A 27598-nucleotide genomic window follows, 5' to 3' on the forward strand; every position below is an offset into this window, starting at 1 on the left:
ACTATACAGTCTTTTAGCTTATGAAATTCTGCATAGATCAGTATAGATTTCGTTAGGGATCGCGACTCCCTTATTAGATTTTTTTAACATTGAAATCAGAGATACGGATGAATTTTCATCTTTTGAACTTTTGCCTAAGTTTTTCAACTGGCAGGAAATTTTTCTCATTTTTTTAAATCATACAGTTTTGTAGTCTATTAAATTCTGCATTGACCAGTATGAACTTCGTTACAGATTGCGACTCCTTTATAAGATTTTTTAACATAGAAAGCCGAGATACAGAAGAAAACAGATGTTTTCAAACTATCGGATAATTCTTTCGCACAGCAGGAAATTTTTTTTAATTTTTTTGACTGTGCAGCAATGAAGCCCATTAAATACTGAACAGGCCAGTATAAGATTCATTGAGGATCGCGACGCCCTTTAAGGACTTTATGAGAATGAAAACAAAATAGCACTGAAAAGTCACGTTTTTCATCATTCGGCTGACTTTTTGGCATAGCAGGAAATTTTTAAAAATTTTTTTGACTGTGCAGCAATGAAGCCCATTAAATGCTGAACAGGCCAGTATAAGATCCATTGAGGATCGCGACGCCCTTTAAGGACTTTATGGGAATGAAAACATAAAAAGCACTGAAAAGTCACGTTTTTCATCATTCGGCTGACTTTTTGACATAGCAGGAAATTTTTTTAAATTTCTTGAACTATCTAGCCTTGAATCCTATAAATTGGCAAGGAGAACGGTATGCATTTTGTCAGGTATTGTAATGTCCTTAATGTTTATGGAGGGTGAAAAGTACATAGCACAGAATGATCATATTTTTCAACAATCGCGGCCTTTTCTTACATTGCATGACATTTTTTAAACGTAATGAATTGTACTAGCTGGAAGACTACAAAATGGCGAAAACAAGAGTATGGGTTTCGCCAGGGATTCCGAAGCCTTATCTATTGTTATAAGTATATAAGGAGATATGCAACAACGATACCTTTTTTAAATGGGTTCCCTTTCTACGAAGCAATCACGTACCATTTGGCATTGTTCTTTAGTAAATGGGTTTAATGTTTTGGATAAATGTCTGTCAGCCCATACCAAAATCTTCTGTCCGCTGTTCATTATGATATGTTTTAAATACTTTATCATCTCACAATTTATGGCTTCATTATTTTATTCCAATGACACTACTTGGTAGTATAACCTTCAAAAAATTAAAGAGTTTACAATATTTTAAGACGTGTAAAATAATTTAATATTATTTACAATTGCAACTTACTTTGATATGAGTCATTATAGGAGCCCGAAAATGCAATCGGTTAACATATTTAAATGTCATCCTTTAATAATTTGATTAAAGTATTTGCAAATTTGTATAAGCCAAATGGTCCTGACAGTTCATGTATGTAATGTAAGCTATTCGTTTTCCTTATTGCAAATACAATTACGTATTTCACATTGCAAATTTAGAACCATTATTTCAATGAGTTCTTTACGTCATTTGAAAAATGGTATGAAACCGTCTGATGTTTGTAAGTATATTCCCCAACAGTGTTAACTAAAATTTCAAATAACGCAATGTAGAACGGCTCACACGTAAGCACCTTAAAATATATAGATTCTTGGGTTTATCTACGTCGTGTAACCGTAGGATGCGATTCTTCGTTATCACATAATATAATTTTATGGCTTCCAATATATTTTACTAAGGGATGGCAACTTCAATTTTAAAAATTCTATTTTTTAAAGTGACGCAGTAGTCCAAAGTACTTGTAACATTACATGGAGGTTTCTTAATGAGTTTCATTTTTTCTTTCCTCGTACTACAAACTTTTCCGTACAATTCTAAAAGCTCGGCTGTTATTTTTGCACGACTTTCTCGCCTAGGAGATACTCCTTCTACTTCTAATATACAGTTTGCCATGGCTTTTTGAAAATTGTCCATGTCATCATCCGAAAAAGTAATATTGGAACCAGAACATATTATATACATCCAAAAACTAACGTGAGCTCCGCAATTTAGGCTTATTCTACCATTTTTTCGACTTTGTGTTGGAATATCTACCGGGTTATAGAATGTCCAGTCGTTCAAGTCAATAGCAATGTCATGCTGTTTAAAAACATTTTTGATGAAAATAATCATATTGTTGATTAAGGTCTTGGGTGGGGACGAATGAAGGGAATCCAAATGAACAAAAACTTTATCTGGAAAACAGATAATTAGTAAGGTCCAGTGACTTTTATCTTCATGAAAGACAGGTGCTAACCACAGGGGTATTTTATGTAATTTTCGCGAATGAATCCACTTTTGATACCCTTCTGAAATGTAGACTGAAATGATTTTTGTCACTAAATATGTGTCAAAAATAGTTGCTATGTCATTCTCTACATTAATTATATCTTGGCACAGTAAACCAAAAGCATTTATGATTGCATCGTCCATACGTGTGTTAGGAGACAGTGCCTTAAAGCTATTCGAGTCTACTATAATACCGGAGACATTTTTTTGCAAATTTGGAAATCCTCTGGGATATGTTAGCGTAGACGATAAAAATGGGTGGGCTATATTTGTAACCGATGAATGTATGGTTTCTTTTATTTCCGATTTAAATTCTAATACGTTTTCTGATTCTACAATTTCGGAATTAATGTTCATTTCCATAGGATCATCTTCGTCTTCGGAAAGAGGTAAGGGGGATGTAATTTTTACTTTTTTTCCAGCACGATTTACAAATTTATTACTCGTTAAATACCTATTTCTTTTGTACTTCCACCTGGCTGATCTCCTCCAGGTTTCCTCTTCTAATTCGATATTTGTAGAGTTTGTCTGATTACATATGGCGCGTTAGCGAGAAAATAAGTTTTCTACTTACGCGGCGTATAGCATACTACGTTTTCATGCTGTTATGACAGAGTCGATTGTATCTGCCGCTCAGCCGACGCTACTTCAACTTCGTTTAAATCTCAACGTTTATCATTTTTTCCATGTAGGTACGAAGTGCTTGGAAAGAGCATAATCTAATAAGGTTAAGAGCACAGGCCGCCATCTTTATGCAAACTTATACGCTCTCTCTAGATACATTTGTACCACCATGATTTAGGTTGTCGTAATAATAATTACAAGCCATATTTGCTGTTGCATATCGATCAACAATTTTTCGAGCACAGAATCGCGATGTTGATCAAAATATATTAAAGTCATGAAAAATCTAAAACAATATGAATTTGAAGTCTGCGATACGTGTGCCATCCTAATAGCTTCATTATATAATCACGAATATTTTCTCCATTAAGTATATTACGGTATTAATTTATTTCGCAGGACTTTGATTGATTCACGAACGCGTACAGCTAAAAAAATTAAATATTTCACACCGTGTCGCATATGTATAAAATGAATTTAGGCAAAATAACGGCCATGATACACGAAACAGCAGGCTAAATTGGCAAACGACTAGACGGCGGCCCCACTATATGTATGCAAACGGGAGATACATAAGATACTTGATTTTAACTATTGCACCATGTCTTAAAAATGTTGTAGATAAAATAATAATTAGATTAGTAATCGTACCTTTAATAGTAATGTTGCAACAACTTCTATAGGCAGCTTTCCATAAATTATAAATTCCTGAAGTTGACACCCAAATTTAATATAATGGTAAATCTTCAAAATTATAATTCCCACCGATTTACAATTATATCAGACTCACAATTCTTAACGAAATAAAACTTTTCAGCACTCACTATTTTAAGCAAAACGGACTATAACTTCAAAGAATCACATTAGCTTGTTACCAGCCGACTGTCTGATTCGGTTTAATAAAAGCTTTATAATAATTACCGTTGCTAGGGAACCTAGATCATAAGTGTTACCTAGGAGACTTTTCTAAACAACTTGAAATTAATAATTGGTTGCATATACTTTATAACAATTACAAATATTATTTCTAGGTGGCGCAGGGCTCTATACTGTGGCCTAGCAAATATCTTCACTTGTAAATATGATTTCTTAATATGGAATATTCTTTCAATCTTAATAAAAAAAATTAAGGGGATCGCGATGCTCAATGAAATGCATACCGTTGTCCTTGCCAATTTATAGGGTTCAAGGCTGAATAGTTCAAGAAATTTAAAAAAATTTTCTGCTATGCCAAAAAGTCAGCCGAAAGATGAAAAACGTTAATTTTCAGTGCTTTTTATGTTTTCATTCTCATAAAGTCTTTAAAGGCCGTCGCGATCCTCAATGAATCTTATACTGGCCTGTTCAGTATTTAATGGGCTTCAATGCTGCACAGTCAAAAAAATTAAAAAAATTTCCTGCTACCTGAAAAACTTAGCCAAAAGTCAAAAAACATGAAAATTCATCGGTATCTATGCTTTAAATGTTAAAAAATCTAAAAGGGGAGTCGCGATCCCTAACGAAATTTATACTGGACTACCCAGAATTTAATAGGCTACAAGACTGTATGGGTTAAAAAAATTAAAAAAATTTCCTGCTATGCGAAAAACTCAGCCGACAGTTGGAAAACGTGATTTTGCGATTCACGAGTTCTATGTTTATTGTTAAAATACGTTATTAAGGAGAGCGCGGTCCCTCACGAAACTAGCACCGTTCTCTCGAGAATTTCATAAGCTAGAAGAAAGTATGGTTGTAAAAAATTAAAAAAATTTCCTGCTACCTGAAAAACTTAGCCAAAAGTCCAAAAACATGAAAATTCATCTGTAGCTCTGCTTTCAATGTTAAAAAATTTAATAAGGGGGTCGCGATCCCTAACGAAATTTATACTGGACTACCCAGAATTTAATAGGCTACAAGACTGTATGGGTTAAAAAAATTAAAAAAATGTCCTGCTATTTGATAGTAGCTGTGAATGACTCGCTAATGACATGTTTTCATTACCGTAAAATTAAGTGAAGTAGGTCGATTTTTTTAATGAATATCGTTGGGAATGTTTTATTTTCGATTAGTTTAAGCTTCTACGTGATTTAATGCTGTAAATATTACGATTTTAGGCAAATTGAGCATGAGCAGTGGTGCTCAACCTGTCTCCGAATCTGTCGGCTGAAACTGTCGGCTATCTTCAGCGTCATTGACGCAGAAAGGTTTTCTTCCCTTTTCCTCTCTTTCCTCTTATTAGTCTTGAAATTTTTTGTAGAGTTTACCTAAAACATTTGTGAACGGATGATGCCACTGCAAATTTGGTCCAACTATTATTATTTTGTTAAATATTTAATATTTGCCAAAACTTGCAAAATGCGTGGATGTCACACGCAAAGAGTATCGGCCTTGAAATTTTTTGTAGAGTTTACCGAAAATATTTGTGAATGGGTGATGTCACTGCAAAATTGGTCCAACTATTATTATTTTGTTAAATATATAATATTTGCCAAATCTTGCAAAATGCGTGGATGTCACACGCAAAGAGTATCGGTCTTGAAATTTTTTGTAGAGCTTACCGAAAATATTTGTGAATGGGTGATGTCACTGCAAAATTGGTCCAACTATTATTATTTTGTTAAATATATAATATTTGCCAAATCTTGCAAAATGCGTGGATGTCACACGCAAAGAGTATCGGTCTTGAAATTTTTTGTAGAGTTTACCGAAAATATTTGTGAATGGGTGATGTCACTGTAAAATTGGTGCAGCGATTAGTTTTTTATTAAATAAATAATGTCTGCCAAATCTTATAAAATGCGTCGATGTCACACGCAAAGAGTATCGGACTTGGAAATTTTTTGTAGAGTTTACCTAAAATATTTGTGAACGGGTGGTGCCACTGCAAATTTAGCATTTTGAAAGTAGGGTGAGAAGGACAGTCGGATGGATTTATTATGGTAACCATGAGAGATATCGCTATAGTCCATACGAGCTCTTTTACTCAGCTTGATCTGATGTACAAAAGACTCCATTGGACCTATAGCCTATCTCGCCTCCTATGGCCAATAACTAGCTGGAAACATGAAAATTGAAATTTGGATAATTGCACAAATTCTAATGGCATAATCGTTTGTATTATGGAAAAAGAAGAACGTCCATGCGTTGTAACACAATTCTGGGTCGCTTGCATCAGTATTTAGGATTCGACTCAGCATTGAGCTATAACGAATGGATCTTCTTTTTTTTTTTTTTAAATTGTATATTTTATTCTTCTGCAAGTATAGTAGAATATTTCTGCCAATTATCATGCTTAGGTTTACGTTTTTCCTATAAATATTGCTATGTTCAACCTGCATATTTGGGAAATACACTGTTATAAAATTAATTTTTTTATATGATCGGGTGGGAGGTAAAGTTTGAGTATATTTTATTCTGTTACATATTTAGTTGACTCTTGTTGCAAATTTTCGGCCTAAATAATTTTATTTTATTTGTGCTAATGTAATAAAACTTGTATAAGGCTGTTTTGACATTCGTATTTTTTATAGCAACTATTGGGTTATAGTACGGTTTCAAGCGTTTGCTAATTGGTTTTTTTTTAAATTTGTTTTTTGTATATTTTTTTCTTTACTTTGTTTTATTTATAATGTTTTTTTTGTTCAATGTTGTTTTTTTTATAAAGTTATGGGTAAGTCAAAGGAGCGTGGTAAGCGGTTCCCGTCTCAGACGAAATCTAGACGGAGGTGGAGTAAATCCATGAGGGAAGCTAGGAAACATCAGACAGTGCCTTCGTTTCAGATTTTTGGCTTCCAAGTAAGTGAATCTATCAATATAAATATGAACAATGTTACTCTTTGTGACGTTGTCAATGTTGATAGTAGCTCTGCAGGAAATGATGATAGCATAACTTTTGATATTATAAATCCTGCAGAATTTGATTGCGATAATGTTACTATGATGTGTGACGTTATCAATAATAATGAAATATTTTCAGAAGTAGATAATGCTACTGTAACTTGTGGCGTTATAAATGAAAATGAAAATATTTCAGAAAACGATAATGTTGCTATGAATTGTGACGTTATTTGTTGCGATAGTATAAGTTCTGGAAGTGATAATGTTACTGCAATAGGTGACATTATTATAAAGTATAATGATGCTGTAGACGCAAACGTTAGCAGCAGTAATTACGCTTCTAGTACTGGCTACTCAAGTTTATCAAATACTACATCAATTATTGAAGATCTAGCATTGATGAACGAGAGCCAAAGGTGCGTACAAGAGATATCAAATGCTCAAAACGATCGACGGATAGTCGACTTTGTTTATGTGTTTTCAGAATTGCAAAAAGTCTTTGAGGAACATAGTAAATCAAATAACTGTGCATTCAAGGACTGGCAATTGGTGAAAACACGTAAGCAAGGACTTCTGATCCAATTTTTTTTTAAATGCAACAAATGCCATGTTGAAGAAAGTATTTGATCCGAGTCTGTAGAAAACGCGAACATCTTAGATGTAAATATGGCAGCTGTCTTAGGATCAGTTGCTTCTGGAATTGGTCATTACCAATTGCAAGAATGTCTTGCAGCGATAAACGTGATCAGTATGACAAAACCAACTTATATTAAGTATATGGCACGTATCGTGGAACTACTTCACGAAACTGCCATTGAAAATATGAAAAAAGCTGGTGATATAGAACGTCAACTGGCAACTGAAAAAGGCAATGTTATAAATGGTATCCCGTTTATCACTGTTATCCTAGACGGAAGCTGGCTAAAAAGATCTTATGGTACGACTTATGATTCTCTATCAGGAGTTGCTGCTATAATCGGTAACGTAACCGGCAAAGTAATTTTTGTTGGCATACGAAATAAATTCTGTGCTCTCTGTAGCTTCTATCAAGCAAAAGGTTGTAGTACACGATCACATACCTGTTTTAAAAATTTTGATAGAGGCACAAGTTCCGCTGCTATGGAAAGTGACGCCATAGTGGAAGGATTTCGATCTAGTATCGAATTGCACGGAATGATTTACAAAACATTTATCGCCGTTGGTGATAGTAATGTATTCAAAACGATTCTTGATAATGACCCATATAAGGAGTATGGAGTTATTGTTAATAAAGTTGAATGCAGTAACCATCTGTTTCGAAATCTGTGCAAGAAATTGACAGCTGTTTCCATAATGCCGCACCCAAACGGTGTTAGGAGCAAGGAATTTTTCGGAATTCGGAAACTTTTGAAGGAAAAAGTTCTGAAATTTCGAAGAATCATTGAGATAGCTATAGCATTTCGAAGCAATGGAAATATTGCTGAGGAAGAAAAGGCAGATTTGTTACACAAGGATATAATGAACGTGACAAATCACCTTTACGGACATCATTCGACCTGTAAAGGTCGAAGTTATGAAAAAGACTGCGAAGCAATGAACGATATCGATAAAGTTCATTTGCTACGTTTGCACGGGTTATATGCAAAAATCGAAGATGCTCTGGACTATCTGAGTCATCATTCGGAAAGTCTTTTGCTTCGAGTTACAAATAATCAAGTGGAATCACTGAATGCTATTATTTGTAAAGAAGTCGCCGGCAAAAGAATAAATTTTGGTGCAAGAGGCCAGTATGATGCTAGAGTATATGCGGCCACATTGCAGCATAATACCCAGCAAGTACTTTCCGAAGTACATAAACATGCTGGTAAAACAATTCCTTCCGCTGTTTTGAAGCTTGAGAAACAGCGACAGGCGAAAGTAGCGAGTACTCGAGCCTATAAAGAGAAAGAAGGAAAACATAAAAGTGACAAATGGTTCGTAAATGATAAGAAATTTTATGGACTAAAAGCACAAAGGCCTGATCTCGATGAAACGGTTTTCAATAGGAAGCGCGAGATTTTACTTGATAAACTAAAAGAGAATCAAGTAAATTCTTGTGATATTGAAAGCGCAACGAGAGATCAAGCCAAATCCGAAATGTGGATGTCTCTAAGAAAAAATATGTTGACGGCATCCAATTTCGGACCAATATGTCGCAGGCGTCCAACGACTTCTTGTGCGGCTATGATTAAAAAGATTTTGTTTCCCTCGTTCGTCGATAACGTGGCATTGCATTATGGTCGAGAAAATGAAACTAATGCAAGGAAACAATTGGAATCAATATTAAATAAATGTATTCGCATTTGTGGATTATTTATTGATAGCGAGTATCCATACTTGGGAGCATCACCTGACGGATTGATTGATGACGATGGGCTTGTTGAGATAAAATGCCCATCGTCAGCAGAAAGTATGTCAGCGGAAGATACTCTAGAGTCGTTACCTTCGTGGCGCGCAGTCCTTCGAAAGAATAATAATGGATATCAAATGAATAGAAATCATATTCATTATTATCAGGTGCAAGGACAATTACATATAACGCGTCGAGAATATTGCGTCTTTGCAGTATGGACACCCAAGAGTATTGTTTGGACGCTAGTAAGCAAAGACGATGATTTCTAGAATAAAGAAATGAAAGTAAAGTTGACACAATTTTATGAGCATTGTCTTCTTCCGGAAATCATTGATATTCGATATAATCGCAATATGCTTATTCGCGATCCACAATACATTGTGGATGCTCAAGAAAAGGCACGCAGTGCTAAACAGCTGAAAAAGCAGAGAAATAGCACTGCGTGCGAAAAAAGAAAATCAATAAATCTTTCAGAGAATGATGATGATGATTGCGTTATATTAAATGTATCGAAGAATTGTGATACACCGGATAGCGTTTTGAAACGTCGAAAATTTGTCGATGGTTCACACACAACTCTGAAAGAAATTATTGAAAATGTATTACCGGAAAACAATTATTGCAATGATCAGAGTCTCGACGAAATTCTCCGTATCATAACAGAGAGAACGGATATCGAAACTGAAAGTGTTTTGTTCAATGTATATCCAAATTTGGTTATACCTGCAACAAAACCTAAAAGCATTGCAATTATTGGTGGTAATCATACAAATCATTGCAGATGTGTATATGTCAACGAAGAAAAGCTTTTTGTGTATCACAGTATACCAAACTGCACGTACAAAAAGCTTTCTAACGAGGAACGACAATACATATCTCTAAGATACCCTTGGATAAAAGAATGTAACATTCACTGTCCAAGGGTCCAAGCGCAACCAGATGCATCTAGTTGTGGTATATATGCTATAGCTTTTGCAACTGCTATAGCATTGGGTGGAGACCCAAGTGAACAAAAATACTCAGTAAATGTTTCCGAAATGAGGAAACATTTTATAAAAATAATTGAAAAGAAAGAATTGCTAGCTTTTCCAAAGGAATAAAGGATTCTATCTTTTATACATATATATTCGTTTGAAATGCCAAATTTTAAACGAGGAAAAGCTGGTGGTAATCTTCTTTTTAACCATTCTTTCTATATGGCCAATTATACATGATAGTACAGTGCTTATAGAAAAAAGTTGGAGATTTTGAAATTTTCAAAGTTTTCAACTAATGGTTTATATTTGTAAATCATCTGAGGAGGGGTTTTAGTGGGTAAACGCTTAGTAGTCCCACATACCCTCTGGCTCAAGCCAGTGGAAGATGCATAAAGCATTTCCCCTTCTCAATAAAAAGAAAAAAAAAATTGTCATGGAGATGACAATGGTTTTACGGCTTCTTTGTTTTTTCATAACGTCGAAGAAACTATGATAAAAGCTATAAACCGTGAGGCGTAGAAAGAAAAATGAGTTTACACTTTTTTTTTAGCCGCATTTATACGTTTGAGCTTAGCAAAAGTTCATAGTAATGGTACTTTTGGCGATTTTCTTATGATTACCGTAAGAAATCAAATAATTTTTGAGTAACAAACAATGTCTGTGCCGTATATTGAACGAAACCCATTGTTGTATTACTCGAAAAATGTATGTAAAAGGTTCTCTGAATCTTTTTACGGGAACACTATATAAATATCTTGTAAATGGTGAGACAAACGCAAATACGGTATAAATTTTGTAGTGCCGCTGTTAGGGGGATTGAACTGGCTTAGCTGATCTGTATTATGCAATTTTTAATTAATTATTATTAAAAAAATGGTTTAAAAAAAAATTGCGATATGGAATATGATTCAGCTAAGAAAGTACGAGCCCCCTATTGTCACATCCCCAAAATTTTAACCGTTTTCGCGTATCTCTTACCGTTCTCGAGATATTTCAAGGGGTAGTTTACCCCTTGGCCTTTTTACGGGAACACTATATAAATATCTTGTAAATGGTGTAAGAGTTTATTTCAATCCTGGATAATTTAGAGGGAAAAGGTAATGTAGGATAATGATAACTCATTCGTGCTCATTCTCACTCTCTTTATTGAGTGCGTCCTCCCAGTACACACGCTACCTCAGCACTCCCGCTTCTGGCCCTGTGCCTCCTTCTCCAAATTGGCCAGACTACGTACATCTAATCAATGTCTAGACCACCAAAGTCAGTCAAATTTTCAGTCTCACAGATCGGCCTTTCTGACCTTAGTTCGTCCCGAACTAATTTTATTAGTTTACATTGTTAATTCCAACTGAATAACTTCGTACCTATTTACATTCGTAGCCTAAAACAAGTAGTTAGATAGTATTTATTTTGGCTACCTTTACAGTTTAAAAGGAGTATTATGTCCCTGTTGCCATAAGCGCATGTTGGCCGCTTCCCATACACCATGATATGGCCGTTGGGTGGTTTGATGGTTCTCAACATCCGCTACTATATACCTATCGTTTCTTAGTACTCTAACTACTCGATAAGGTCCTTTGAATCGCGGAACTAGCTTATGCGGGGCACCTGGTGTGCTTATAAAATTTTTTATCATAACATAATCGTTCTCGCAATACTTTCGTGCTGGTTTGCGCTTTTGATCAAAATACTGCTTATTATATTTCTGGGACGTTTCGATTTTGTTAGCTGCTTTAGATCTCATGAGGTTGAGATTCTGCACTCCAGACGTTACTTCTTCTTCTAGATATTTTTCAATCGCGTCATGGACTTTGCCTCTTTGATTTAACCCAAACAACAATTTTGCCGGTGTTTCGCCAGTTGATTTATTCACGGAGTTATTTAATGCGAATTCAACCTCGCCCAAAGTTTTATACCAGTAACGACCAGAGGAATTGTCAACTAATTTAGCCATCATAGGTCCAATCACTCTGTTTAGTCTTTCTACCTGCCCGTTTGCCTTTGGGGAGCCTACTGCCACCTGTACATGATAGATATCATTTCCTTTTATAAATTGGCTAAATTCAACAGAGGTGAAGCAGCTACCCCGATCGGTTATAATACATTTTGGTTTGCTATAATCGGTAAAATAACGCGACAACCAATCGATCACTTCTTTAGTGGAGGTCGTTTTAGTAGAATATAACTTAGTGAATTTTGTAAACGAGTCAACTATTACTAATATATACTTTTTCACCATTCTTTCCTTTTCAATTGGTCCATAATGGTCTACATGGATTATCGAAAAGGGTACATTCCCCTTAGGAAGGTTATTCAAGAAACCTTCTTGCCTACCACTAACTGGGTTGAAAGCGATACACTTCAGACAATTTTGTATATACAATTTTAAGAGGTCGCGCATATTAGGGAACCAGTAAATAGTTTGGATCGCATTACAAGTTTTCTCTATTGATTGATGCCCCAGCTCATCATGATATTTGTGCATTACCTGGGTAATCATATTTTCTGGAACATAGAATAGCAACTCGTTACCCTTTTTCCGGTAAATCAGTCCATTTCGCATTTCAAATAGTGGGTGATTAGATTTTTCTAACGTGATTTTAAGTTTATTATTTTTCTCATCTTTGCTCTGGCTTAAGATAAGATTCGTCTCGAATGGATTGTCTTCGATAGCAAGTATATTAATTGCCCTACTCAAAGCATCCACGTGTTGCATTTTAGACGCGTCCCGATGCTCAATATCAAAATCATAGTTTTGGAACTCTAGAGCCCATCGCGCTATTCGAGGATTCATTTCTTTTTTATTCAAGGTTAACTTTAACGCATTGCAGTCAGTCGCTACCTTAAATTTAATTCCATGCAGGTAAATTCTAAATCGGCGTAGCGCGTAAACAACTGATAGAGTCTCCAGCTCAAAGCTGTGGTATTTACTTTCAGCTTCACTAGTTCGCTTAGAGAAGTAAAAAACGGGATGCAGTTTACGGTCAAGCTTTCGTTGTAGTAGGACCGCCCCAAATCCATGGGAGCTCGCATCGCAATGAAGCTCTGTTTCATTGTGCGGGTTATAAATTGCTAGAAGAGGTCTCTTAATAAGCATGGTTTTAAGCTTTGTAAACGCCTGCATTTCGCTTTCCCCAAACTGGAACAACGAATTTTTTTTTATTAAGTCATACAAAGGTTTTGCGATTACCGAGAAGTTTTCGATGAATTTCCTAAAATAGGAACACATACCGATAAACCGCTGGACACCACGTACGTCCTGTGGAACGGGATATCGAACGATAGCCTCCACTCCTTCCTGAGTAGGGCTAATTCCCGAACTGGATATGTGATATCCTAAATATTCTAATTCAGTGCACAAAAATTTGCACTTGTCGAGACGTAGATCTATTTTGTTTGCGACTAATACTTTAAAAACCTTTTCTAAAATTTGAAGCTGCTCTTCTAGTGTTTCGGTGGCGATTAAGAAATCATCGATATATGCTATCACTTGCCCTTCACGAATAAAATCTTTCAAAACGTGATTTATCCATTGCTGAAATTCTGTTGGCGCTCTTTTTAATCCAAAAGGCATTCTTATATATTCATACTGTCCCAATGGTGTAATAAATGCAGTGAACTTTATCGATTCCTCGGACACTCTTAAGTGGTGAAACCCATCTTTTAAATCAAGGATTGTAAAATATCGTTTATTATAGAGCATATCAATTTGATCCTCTATTAGCGGTAGGGGATAATTGTGATGCTCCAAATATTTATTTAACGTCCGATAATCGACGCACATCCTTGTCTCACCCGTTTTTTTCTTTACTAGGACAATAGGTGATGAATACTCAGACTGACTAGGTCTAATAATACCCTTCTCTAGCAATTGGTCCAGAATATTTTGAACACATATTTTCTCTGAATAGGACAGCCTTCGAGGTTGCGAATGGAAAGGTTCATGTTTCTTTAATACTAACTTTACCTCCGCCCTAATTTCCGGTTCCACAGGTCGTATTGGCTTAACATATTTTCCTAAAAATATTTCCCTCAGTTTCTTTTGAGTTGTATAATCGATGTCCGGGTTAACTATTAGCATCTCTGTTTCATCTTTAGAATCATACATGTCAATGCTCATTACCTCGTGAATTTCCTGTTCATGCGTGTCGACTGCAACTAACCCTAAACTCATTTCCCTCAGTGCATCTCTACCTAATATAACCGGCGTTGACATAGTATAATCAGGTACTACTCGTAGTTTTATTTTCTTTCTCGAGCCCTCTCCTATTTTTATTTTTACATACACTAGCCCTAAAACAACTAAACTGCTGCTATTAATTCCCTTAAATCGGTTACATTCATGGTCCGCACGCTCAATCATACCACTTGGAACATATTGCAGCTTTATAAAGCTCACAGGACTACCTGTATCCAACAAAGTATACAATTCAAGTGAGCGCTCGTTAATATCTTCCTGCAAGACATAGACAAACTTTTTGTAATACGCATCGTCCTGTCCATTCTCTTCAACGTTGCCCACTTGATCCGTTGTACTTGGCCTAGAAGGACAGCTTCTGGATAGATGTCCTGGTTGTCCACAAGTGAAGCAGGTAAGTTTTCCTTTCACCAGCTCTGGACATGCTGATTTGATATGCCCATCCTTCTTACAGTGAAAACATCTCCGCATGCTGTTAACCTTGGCACCTTCCGTTCCTTTCCCGTCTTTGTTGGCGGTAGAGCTAGTATGACTTTTCCCTTGGAGCTTATTGTCTTTTACTGATTTTAGTACCACCTTTTCGAAGGCTTTAAAGAAATCTTCCTTATTGGCAAAAGTTTGGACTCTCGCTTGATTTCGTAGCATTTCATCAGGTATTCCTTCTGTTAAATATTCGACTAGTTCCTCCTCCGGGATAGGTACTCGATTGCCCAAGGTTACTTTTTCATGAAAATAATCCGCAAAGTTTTCACCGGATTTCCAATGTCTATTTTCGAAGATCCTTCTTAACGCAAGTCTACTAGGCTGATTATTATACATTTTGTTCATTTCTTGCATTAACTGATTAAAATTCAATTCAATGTGTTCTGGCCTAGATTGAAACCAGTCTAATGCTGGGCCTTTGAGTTTTGATCCTGCCAACATTAAAATGGAATGGTCGTTCAATTTATACGTCGTCTTCACCAACTGCAGCTGCTTCTCCCATTTCCAATATGTACCCTGGGCTCCGTTGAAATCGCTAACGAAATCTGTTAACAGTTTCAAATCTGGTCTGGGTGCATCTCTAGAGGAACTACGACGCGCCCTTTGTGGCTTTTCTGTCTGCCTAGTAGACCTCCACATTTCTAATTCGCGGTTTGCCAGGTCCAGTTCGCGTCGTAACAATTCCTGCTCCCTATGTGCTATTGCTAGTTCTCGTCTCACTAGATCGGTTTCGCTATCATCCCGTACATTCTGACTTACCGGCATATTATTCGCCGTAGTGTAAGTGTGTGGTTCGCTTATTAATCCATTCTGCTCCTCGTCTTCCTCTCCTCTCCATTCTCCACTAGGGTCTGCTACTTGCAATCGTGCAATTAGCTCTGCTTTATTTCCGCTTGACGGAAGTTTTCTTCTTTGCAATTTAGACTTTAGCTCAAGTACAGTGAAATCGCTTGGCTCCTTCATTCTAAACAAATTTATCTAACGTATGTACTCCGTTTCGTTTGACCTTCTATAGTCGTAGTTGCTCGATAGATCAGCGTTATTATTGAGTTGAATTTGTAGGCCAATGCCTTCTCAGTTTTGAACTTGCTGTTATTGTTTATGTTTGAAGGTTGTCTCTTTCCACTGTATAGAAACGTTACACATTGGTTATCTACACTATGGTAAAAGCCGTTACTGTTTCTCCACCTGTTCACTCCTTTTGAAATTTCGATCGCCCACGAAATTCACACTTACCCACCACTGTACTCGCGAACCGAAAACAAAATCTATCATAAAATCTAACCGCATTAACTAGTTATACGCTGCTTCTATTATGCTCGATTTTTATGACAATTCCAACCAACTTTTCCACTTCGCGATACACGGCTGGTCCCGAGATTCCGACCGCTTCGATTTCAAAGTCTTGTTACAGGTATAGATCACGATCCCACTTCTGATTTGTAAGAGTTTATTTCAATCCTGGATAATTTAGAGGGAAAAGGTAATGTAGGATAATGATAACTCATTCGTGCTCATTCTCACTCTCTTTATTGAGTGCGTCCTCCCAGTACACACGCTACCTCAGCACTCCCGCTTCTGGCCCTGTGCCTCCTTCTCCAAATTGGCCAGACTACGTACATCTAATCAATGTCTAGACCCCCAAAGTCAGTCAAATTTTCAGTCTCACAATGGTGAGACAAACGCAAATACGGTATAAATTTTGTAGTGCCGCTGTTAGGGGGATTGAACTGGCTTAGCTTATCTGTATTATGCAATTTTTAATTAATTATTATTAAAAAAATTGTTTAAAAAAAAATTGCGATATGGAATATGATATAGCTAAGAAAGTACGAGCCCCCTATTGTCACACCCCCAAAATTTTAACCGTTTTCGCGTATCTCTTACCGTTCTCGAGATATAGCTAATATTAATTAAATAACGCCACCCCTGCAATCTCATTAGTTGGGCTTCGGAATATAAACATTCGTTGCGCCATCTGTGAGCAGTCTAAATAACTGTCTCAACACGCACGTATAATGTGGTGTGACTGGCCCTGAGCGGCGCTTCGGTACGTCTTGACCTTCCCGTTAAATATATATTAAAATAATTAATTAGCTTATCATTATCAAGTTCTTTACCGTTTATAAGATTCAAAAGGCCCGGTCATTAACCCCTTTGAGTTTTCATTACTTCCCTTAACTGAAAGATTTGACAAAGTGGAGGGGGTAAAAAAGAGGTAGATTCATACATCTTAATTCGCTCGGCCCGAACACAGAATCACTAGACCAAGCTAATAGGGAATTCTAGGGAAAGCTTTGTCTAAGCGAGTTGTGCCAATTCTCGAACTCAACTTTTGAACAATTTTTTATGCGCATTAGCATTGCGATCTAATATTGTTAATGATTCGATGCATGACGAGCCCTACAACCTCAACGCTTAATTTATAAAGTAGAAAAGGAAACAAATCATGCCAAAGCGTCCACTACGTTTTAAAGACTACTCTGACTACTCCAAATACAGGATCAGAAAAATAATTAAAAGCGGGTTAGTTTCTTTTTAATTTATAAGTTTAAATTTATTAGTACATAAAAAAGTGCTATTACGATAGGGAGGTTAACAAATTTTAAGCAACTATATTATTAATTTACTTTAAACTAATATAAGCTTATTATTATATAACAATATTCGTAAACGGAACTTAACCTCAAGTTCAATCTCAAAACCGGTAAAATCTATATTCTATGTCACACGTCTTATAAGCTTCAATGCGAGCTATAACTTAAGTTTCGTTTATGAATACTGGTGTAAAATCTGTTTATGAATGCGAGTAATAATTTTTGCAGAAACAATTCAGTTGCTAACAATGATTCCCTACAAAACAATGAACAAATAGAGCATGGGTTTGAAAATGCTGGACCATCCACATTAAATTACTATATACAAACTCGAGCTAATGAAGAGCTTAATTTAGAAAATAATATGGACTCTGATGCGTGGGTGGAATTATGCGACGAAAATGTAAATAACATAATTTGGGAAAATAAATCACACAACGAAGATGCAAATAGCATAATTTCTGATACTGAAATACCCAATGAAGGTGCAGACATTTCAGATTCTGAAAGTACGTGTTTAAACTTATATTGTTTACTTTCAAATTACGTATCAGTAGAGTTCTTGATATTGCTGATAGGCAAGGGTCTACCTATTAATGAGAAAACTTATTATGGCCCTAAAAAATGCCTTGATAAAATTTCTACTAGGATGGTTATATCCCTTTTTAATGATTTCTGTAGATCTATGATATTAGACGGAGTTTTTATTTGTAACAGGCGAAATTTATTATAATTTTGTACCTATACTTTTAAAATAAGTTATTCAGTTTTTATTTATCTAAATCTTTAGATGGTGACAAAGATTGGTTCAGTGAAAAAGACGAATACACAGAAAGTGAGGATAAAAATTATCATGAAAATCCTATTAATGACGACGATCCTCTTTTATACGAAAATTCACAATTGACGAGAAGAGAAAGCGCTTGTGCTATTATAAGTGTAGCCATGCGACACAACATAACGGGCTCTTTACTTACGGACGTTTTAAAATTAATAGAACTTCATTGCCCAAAACCTAATTTGTGTTTTATTAGCAAACATAGACTTAAATCTTTTGTGAAATCCAGCAATATTATTAAGCAAACTTTTTATTGTGAGAATTGTTTGCAAATTATACCGGAAAATGAAAGTTGCCCAAAATGTTCCAATAAAGATCGGATTTCAAATTTTATTAATGTCCCTATTATACCACAAATTGAATCCTTATATCGGCAACCTACATTCGTGGAAAATTTAAAATATAGATTCGAGAGGAATAGTGCTTTATTATCAGATATTTATGATGGTCAAATATACAAGGAATTGAGTTCCCCTGATAAAATTCTCAGTAGCAAATTTAACATTTCGTTATCATGGTATACGGACGGAATATCACCATTTCACTCATCAAAATTTTCTGTTTGGCCCTTCTACTTTATTATCAACGAATTAAGCTTAAAAATCGATTTAAACAACAAAATTTATTGTTGGCAGGCTTGTGGTACGGAAATAAAAAACCTATACCAAATTTATTCTTAAAGCCAGTCTACGATGAAATAAAAACATTATATACAGGTATTTTGGTAAATTTAAATTCAAAATTAAAAGTAAAAATAAGTAGCATTATTATAGCTGGTACATGTGACCTCCCTGCTAAGGCACTATTCCTCAACATGAAACAATACAACGGAAAGTTTGGTAGTCAAAAATGTCTTATTCGCGTACAACGTGTTAAAAATGTTCAGATCTATCCATATGAAAAATTTAAAGTAAGAAATGAAAAAGACACACTGATGCAAGCTAAGCTTGCTAATATTACTAAATTGCCAGTTTGTGGAGTAAAGGGGCCAACAATTTTATCATCAATGGTACACAAATTAATTCAAACTACATCTATAGACGTAATGCACTGTGTTTTTGAAGGTGCAGTAAGGAGTTTATTAGAATTCTGGTTTGATTTAAAATTTTCAAGAGAAAATTTTTCCATATCTCATCATTTAAAAAAAATAGACTACAGATTGATAAGCATTAAACCACCTGGATTTTTACATAGATTTCCTCGTTCAATATCTCAAAATTTAAAGTACTGGAAAGCTTCAGAGTTAAAAGCCTGGTTTTTTTATTATGCAATACCTATTTTAGAAGACAAATTACCTTCAGAGTATATGGATCATTTTAAATTATTAGTGTCAAGTGTTTCTTTATTAATGCAAAATTCTATAACGTTGCAAAATATCAAGGATGCCAAATTATCATTAAATAAATTCGTTTTAGATTATCAAAATTTGTACGGCATGGGATACATGACCTGCAACCTCCACTCCTTACTACACCTTCCACAATGTACTGTTGATATTGGTCCATTGTGGGTAACATCCTGTTTTCCTTTAGAAGATTTAAGCGGAAAATTAAAGTGCTTTATACATGGATGCAAAAAACCACAATTACAAATATGCAACAATTTAATAAATTCAAAATTATCGGTGTTTCTGAATAACAATTTAAGACCAAATTCTAGTATATATAATATTTGTGAGCAATTAAAGTACACACATAATCGACAAAAATTAAGTAAATTAGTTGACAATATTTTTATACTTGGTACAACTCAAATTTACAATATCGATTATTTTGATAAAACGGCACTTCATGATATTAATTTTCCATCATTGGACAAAACATTTCACAAATTTCATGGTATAAAAAAAGACAGTTACATTTATTGCTCTAAGGAGTATAAGAAACGAATTAAAACAGATTCATCTATTTGTACTTTTCTAAGAGGAAATGAAAAATGTTTTGGCCAAATACAATATTTTATAGAAACGTTTAGTTGTTTGTGTAATCATATTTGTAATTGTGGTGAATATGCATTTGCAATAATCACAAAACTATCAGTTAATTATATAAACTCTATTTCAAATAATGTTGGTTTAAATTATATTCATTTAATTGAAAATCGAAGTCTTCGTAATATTGCTGTTTCTGTTAAAGATTTGGATTCTTTATGTTTTTTTATTGAAAATAAAAATATAAACAAAAGTTTTATCTTAGAGCCTATAAATAAAATAGAATTCGAATAAATGTTAATATTTTCAAAATTAATGATTAATTTTAAAAACTAGCAATAATATGATTTAAAAAGTATGTTTTATTTATAACAGGAGAAAATATTTATGATTGATTTATGTCTTTAATTCAATATAATTTAAATATATTTGTCTTCAGTTACTATTAATTCTAAGTTGGATAGAAAAAACTTAGCAGTAATAGCCGCTGATTATTATAATATATATTATGAAACGAACAAATAATTAACTCCAAAATTTAAACCTGAGAATAACATTCCTGTTCCTATATGTAGAAATGGGTCTCTATTCTTTCATTTTATAAGCGATTAATTATTTCTGTAACTTTCTATATTAGTAATTTTATTATTGTTGATGTCTTTTTGTGAAAAGTTGCGTGCTACAATTATAAATATATATGTAATTCCGACCAATTTCTTGGCTTTGACTGCATTATAATTTGTCAAAAAATGTATTAGTAATTGTTATTTACAAATTACTTGCTTGATTCAAATATAGAATGCAACAAAAATAACCATATAATATTAACCTTAAATTAATTAGGTTATTAAAGCGTAAAAATGTTTAAAATTTGAAAATAAAATCATTTTCTATTTAAAAATAAAAAATGTGTTGCATTTTCTTAAAAAACACGATTCATTACATTAATATAAGTTGAAAATTACATAAATATAATCTACAATATAACGTAAATATGGGGAAAGCCATGCTGTCAATATATCAGGACAGTGGCGTGAATATGGGAAACAGTGTGGGATTCTGGCAGTAGCCACAGTGTGGGCAATGTATGGGCCATAGTGTGGGCAATAAATGGGAAATAGTGATTTTTTTCTACGCGGGATTGTCTATACAATACGGTATCATTTTTTTTAAAGGTATTTAACTTATTCAATAAATAATCACAGTGTCATGCACTGAGAGACCCATGTAGGAATTTTTCATCGGGCCATGCATGGCCCATGACCGGCGAATGTTCGATTATATTGGCCCAGTAGTACTGCCATGCTTGTACCGATCATGGCAATTGATCGGATGATAACCTCGTGCCAATATTATAGACCAGTGCTTACTCAACATCGGCCAATGCTTGCCCATGTGTCAGCCAACATTGGTCTAGTTTCGGCCATTAAATTTGAACCAGGCGAGGGGTAATAGGAGACAGGAGGGTGGGAGAGAGGGGGGGTGGGTATCTAGGGAATTATATTTAGCACCGTAATTTCTAGTATTTTTTGTATTCACGAAGAGTTTATGAAGGTAGTGTTTGATGGATGACTTAATTAATCTATTTACTTAAAAGGATAATGACAATTTCGAGAGTATAATTTCTAAAAATTGAAATTATCCTTTTAATTTCAGTAAATAGATTAATTAAGTTATCTATCAAACACTAACCTTTGTAAAATCTTCGTGAATACAAAAAATACTGGAAAATACGGTGTCAAATTAAATCTCTAGATAACCTCTCTCCCTGCCTCCTACTACCCTTCGCCTAGTGCAAGATTAATGGCCTAAACGGTCCAATCTTCTATTTCGAATTTCGATGATTTTCACATCCCCCATAAGAACAAATATGTATTTCAAAATGTAATAAAATAAAATGTAACATACTTCGGTCAATATTCGCATATTTTTTAACATATTAGAAATTTTTTGTATTATATTTTGGAATATTTATTTTTCCGTGGGGACAAATTATATAATATGTATAATCTACTAATAAAGCTGGTGTCACAATTTAGGTTTTTCTTAAAGAAATATTTATTGATGCTGAAATGGAATAGCAATGCATTTCATTTTACAATCATTGATAATAACACATTTATTTACTATCATCTTTGCACTTATTATTAATTTAGGGTCTTTAAACTTGACAATTGATATAATACCTAAATCTTCCAATGAGGTAGGATAATTCCCTATAGATTCGCGCACCTCTTCTTCATAACCCCCAAAAAATACATCTTCCACTTTAATATCTTTTTCTCTACATTCTTTTCTTATATATATGCTATCTATCTTAAAAACCTTATTTTGTTTTAATATTGTAAAATTATTTGGATATTTAACCTTTAATGTAAATCCGTTTAACTTTATACTAGTAGCCATAGAAAACTTCTTGTTTTCGTGTAATAAAAGATGACCTCCGTTATCCAATGTATATTCGCTTACATATTTTTTCTTCTTCATTAATAATCTGTCACTGCTTTCGATCTCACTCAATCTATTTACAATTTGCGTGAGTGGTTTTTTTGGAGATTTTACTAATTTTTTAAAAATACTAATAAAATTTTCACCCCAAAAAGCGGATATCTCATTTAAGGGCAAACCGGTATACTCGACGTCATCGGCAATATGAATAAGATTATGCATGTTTAAAGTTTGTGAATCATATCCGTATAACGACGGTAAGAGATGAAAAAATTTACGCAGCAAATCTTTGGCATATGGAACATATACTTTAATAGATTCTCTGTTATTTAATATACGACATGCTACAAATAGTAGCATAAAATGGTCGTAAAAGTTTTGTTTCAGAATATTTTGTAAAACAATTGGACCGCAGTAATGTAAAAAAAATCGAAATTGGGTGGCTTTCCATTGTTTAATGAAATCTGAGTTAAATTGATTTCGTTGAAATTCACATGGAACGCTTTCTGATAATGATTTTAAGCGATTTCTTAATCGTTGCACATCATTAAGCTTTATTTTTGCGATGCTCCCTCTTGAAATCCAGTTGTCAATTAGGAATTTCATAACCCCCGCATAAAAAAGATGCATAGGGTCAATTATCATGGAACTCACCATATTAAAATTAGATAGGACCAAAAGTGGCGAAGTTACACCATTATGGTGATGCTCTATTTGTCGTTTTTCATGAAATGATTCATTCGTTCGTAATTCGCAATCAATTTCCGGATAAATTCTTTTGTGTTTCTTTTTCTTATCATTTATGCATAACGAATTTGATGTCACCGACACTCCTTTAATGGCACACCTTTCACATGCGTAGAAGCCTCCCGGATATTTACAGCATTTTAAAAATGCACGAGCAGGCGAATCGGCAATAAGGGCAATTATTGAAAATTTATATATTTTGTTATGCAAAAGGATTCCATTTTTTGTCAATTCGTTGGATTCTTGCATAAAATCATGCAAGAAATCTGTAGCGCCATTTGGCTTTGAATCCCCGCGAAATATAGCACTTACAAATGGCTTCGATTCATATTTTAAATTATGCACTTTAATTAAAATTGGCCAAACTTCCATCTGTGAGTTATTAAACAATTGCATTCCATCAACATGAACCATTACACGAATTGTTCCGTTAATGTATTCAGCTGGAATGGTTTTTTTTAATCCATTATAGATACCTAAATATACGTATCTCCCTGTCGTACCTCTTGCGCCTATCATTTCTTTTAATGGCCGACAATGCACAGTTCCAAATAGTTTTTGTGCTGTCTTCGGTAAAGTTGAAAAATGATTATTTTCATTTCTTAATAATGTTAGTAACTCTGTTACTACGTTTAAACGTAACGTGGTAATATTTTTTAAACCCCATGATCTCAACTTATCCACAAAATGGTTGGTACCTTTCGATGAATCGCTATACCAAATATCATACAAAAAAAGAGTTTGGTAAAAATACTAAAAGTTATTTTTATATAAAAATAAGTATGAGAAAGAAAGCGTGTAAAAATTTTACTAACCCTTTTACTATTCCAATATTATTTGTACTGACGCAACACAACTCTTCGTTGCAATCTGAATTGTCAATTTCCATACAATTATTTGCAATATCTAGATTATCTAGGTTATTATCCACATTTACGGAATCAGTCATCTGAGAGTTATCAATATTTTCGATAATGTTAATGTTATTTCTCTTTTCTACCCTATCAACAGTCGCAACAGGTTTGCCATCCTGCGTTTGCCTATTATTCAATATTTCGTAGTTTTCTTTACTCAATTTACGATATTTTTTAACTTTATAATATCCTTGTGACATTATAAAATCAATTTAGCGGTTTGGCGACAGCAATGTAAATTAATCGTGACTTCAGGTTCAAGTCACTTCAGAAGAAACTACAAAACAGAGGCTACAAACTTCATTGTCATTACTATCCCAGCGTTAACAGTGCCCTCTTTGGAATCTATGTTAAATGCAAACTAAATTGTTTACGCGTGTTTAAATGTATTTATAGGGAATGCTGACGTCATTATTTGGCTCTGTGTTTAATATGTTTAATAAAATTGAAATTTGTTAGCTGTCATGCTGTGAAATTTCAACAAATTTATTATATTTATTCGTCTTTCATTTACGATTTCGTATCTTAAATAATGGGATTATAAAAAAGCACCCAGGTAAATAATTGTTACCTATTCATTTTTCGAGTCACAAATTAATTTCCACAAAAAATATATACATGCAATATAAAATCATTATATAGTTTTTGATGTTCAAATACTACAAAAAAATCTATGCTACGTAAAATTAATGTATGTAATTAAAAAAACGCGTTTAAATGAAACGGGATAACATAGAATATAATAGAATAATCTTTTATTCATTCATGACTAAAACTGATTCCACTTAAAATCCAAAGCACCTCTTATATAATACTTAATGTACTACACATTATACATTGTGAGCATTGCGGTCATTTAATGGAACACACATGTATTTAGTACTCCTACAATTTCATTGATTTTGCCTCCAAAACTATGACATTTTTGAGATTTTGGCAATACACTTCATTGTAACCAATTTCAAAAGTAAGATTGATGTTGGTTAGGTTCACTATATCCATCAAATTTCGATGTAGAGTATTCTACTTATCGAATATAGATACTTTCATGTTGAACAATATCGACCAACTCATTTGTTAGTTTAATAGCAAAGATTCTTAAGACTGCATATTTGAGTATACAATAAAATGAATAATTCAGTCATTAAGGCAAATAAGAATTATTCTATTGTATCATTCGGCCAAAATTTAGTGGATTTAGTACCATCCTCGTGGACTTTTGAGAAAGATGGAAAAAACTTCTGTTATTATCCACCTAAAAATAAATATAAAAATATAGAAAGATGGACTGCAGAAAACTTACCATACAAAAAAACATGGAAAGCATTCGAGGTGCAAATACTTTCTCGTACAAGTACGTAAACGTTTTAATTATAGTTATTTCTTATATATTGTATTAGATTCATCCCTTGATTTCGTTATTCCCCCTTGAATCATTTTCATGAGTATGATGTTAACCTTAAAAAAATACAAGCTCGGAAAATAAGTTATTTTAAATTATTTTTCTCTTTGGTATCGAGGATAAAAATTTTAATTCAACTTAATCATTGTTATGTTTTCCAAATTTATCAGATATATTTTTATAATTATTATTAATTTTTTGGATAGAAACATTAAAAAAAGGAAAAGAACGTTTGACACGTTCGTTTAAAACGCAAGAGATCGAAAGTGCTAGTAGCTGTATGTCATCATTCAGGACAGAAACACAAGTTCCAAATACATGTGACGATGACATAAGATCTGTTTTGAGCACTATAAAGCCTATGACGAACATGATATGTAAATATATTATACATAAAATTCCAATTTATAAAATAATGACCATTGATTGTATTTGGTATATATTAGATTATTAATTTAATTTATAATCTAACAATCACACATTCAAAAATATATAGATAAGACAAATCTACCTTATACTCTTGAAGATACGTTTTTACTAGATGAACCTTGCATCGAAAGGCAAATTTCAGAATTAGATGAAGCAAATATAACAGAAGGTTAGTCAATTTCATTAAATAATCAAGAATCGTTCTGCATCATAAATTAATAACAAAATATATAAGAGCCATGGAGACATCTGTGTAAGTGACATGTACCAGAATATGTCTTTTTATTGAATTAAACATCTATTTTTTTTTAAATAGGATAGTTTTGTCCTTACTATATGTATATAATTAAAATAGAATTAGCAGATTCTCTTAATGACGGTTGTTTGATATTTTTCAGTGATAACTAAAGATTATTTTGATGAAAAAATTAATGAACTGCGCCAATATGTTGAAAGAAATATTCAAAATGTGAAGCGAAGTCTTCAATACGATTTTAAAAATAAAATTAATGAAATAAAATCCCAAATTACCGTTTCCTTGGCTTCACCCCATGTAACGATAGACCAGTTCAAGGCAAATTTAGGGGTTGAATTGCCAATTACCGATTTAGAGGAATTCAAAAAATTTGATGAATCGCTAAAAAATATAGAAAATAAGAAAGATTTTGTAATAATAACTATCAAAAAAGCCTTATAAACTACTTTAGAAAAAATATATGTTCTTGCACTCATGTCAATGGGTAAAATTTTGTATTTAATAATACACTTTTCGTTACAGATTACCTTTTACAAAACTTCTATTTATGGTATAGTTGAAGTAAATAAATATATTAACAAATTAATGTCTACAACCACCACAAAAGAAGTGGAAGTGCATTATTCAGGAAGGGGCCGAAAAATAAATGGCAAAGGAAAATTAAATTTTAGTGAAACAAATACATTTACTTGTATTCATGGTAATTTGATAGTAATATAAAATTAAAAGTAAAACTCAAATTGTAAAAGTGAATAACCATTCTACTAATTTTGAATTATTTATGAAATATAGGCGAACTTAATTATACTCAACAATTCAATTTTTGATATATTTATATTTGTCAATATTTTAGCGCAGGAAAATTTGTATCAATGATAATTTTTTATATGGCTGTTAAATTCATAAAAGAATACCATATTTAAATAAAGTAAAACTTGGTACAAATTTTTTGATGGTGTCTAACCAGTTTGTAGAGCGTTTTGAATGTTGATTGCAATTATTATTAATATTGTGTTACTAATTTGATGTATGTACATTTACAGAGGCAATAATGGCTAAATTCGGTGACAGTATTGGTGTTGAGTCAATTTCTCGAAAGGTTGGCAAATGGCTTGCTGGTGTTTGTGATCGAAATGGAGGAAGACAAAATAGAAGAAATATTAATGAAGAAAATTTGTTGTCCTGTTAAAACTTTTAATTTTTCTTAAAATAAATCGTTAACAAGAAAAGTAATGATTATTTTTGAATTCAATTATAATAACAGAAGCGCTAGT

General features: G+C 33.5%; 1 protein-coding gene across 2 annotated transcripts in view; it reads right to left on the bottom strand.

Annotated features, from left to right (window-relative positions):
- Window positions 1-27598, bottom strand: part of LOC136779621 (leucine-rich repeat-containing protein let-4) — a 1178420-nt gene that overhangs the window by 254967 nt on the left and 895855 nt on the right. The window lies entirely within an intron of this gene.

This window comes from Prorops nasuta, unplaced genomic scaffold (assembly GCF_024137725.1).
Source record: "Prorops nasuta isolate Cenicafe-Biocafe unplaced genomic scaffold, Cenicafe_Pnas_1.2 PNAS00001, whole genome shotgun sequence".
Taxonomy (NCBI): domain Eukaryota; kingdom Metazoa; phylum Arthropoda; class Insecta; order Hymenoptera; family Bethylidae; genus Prorops; species Prorops nasuta.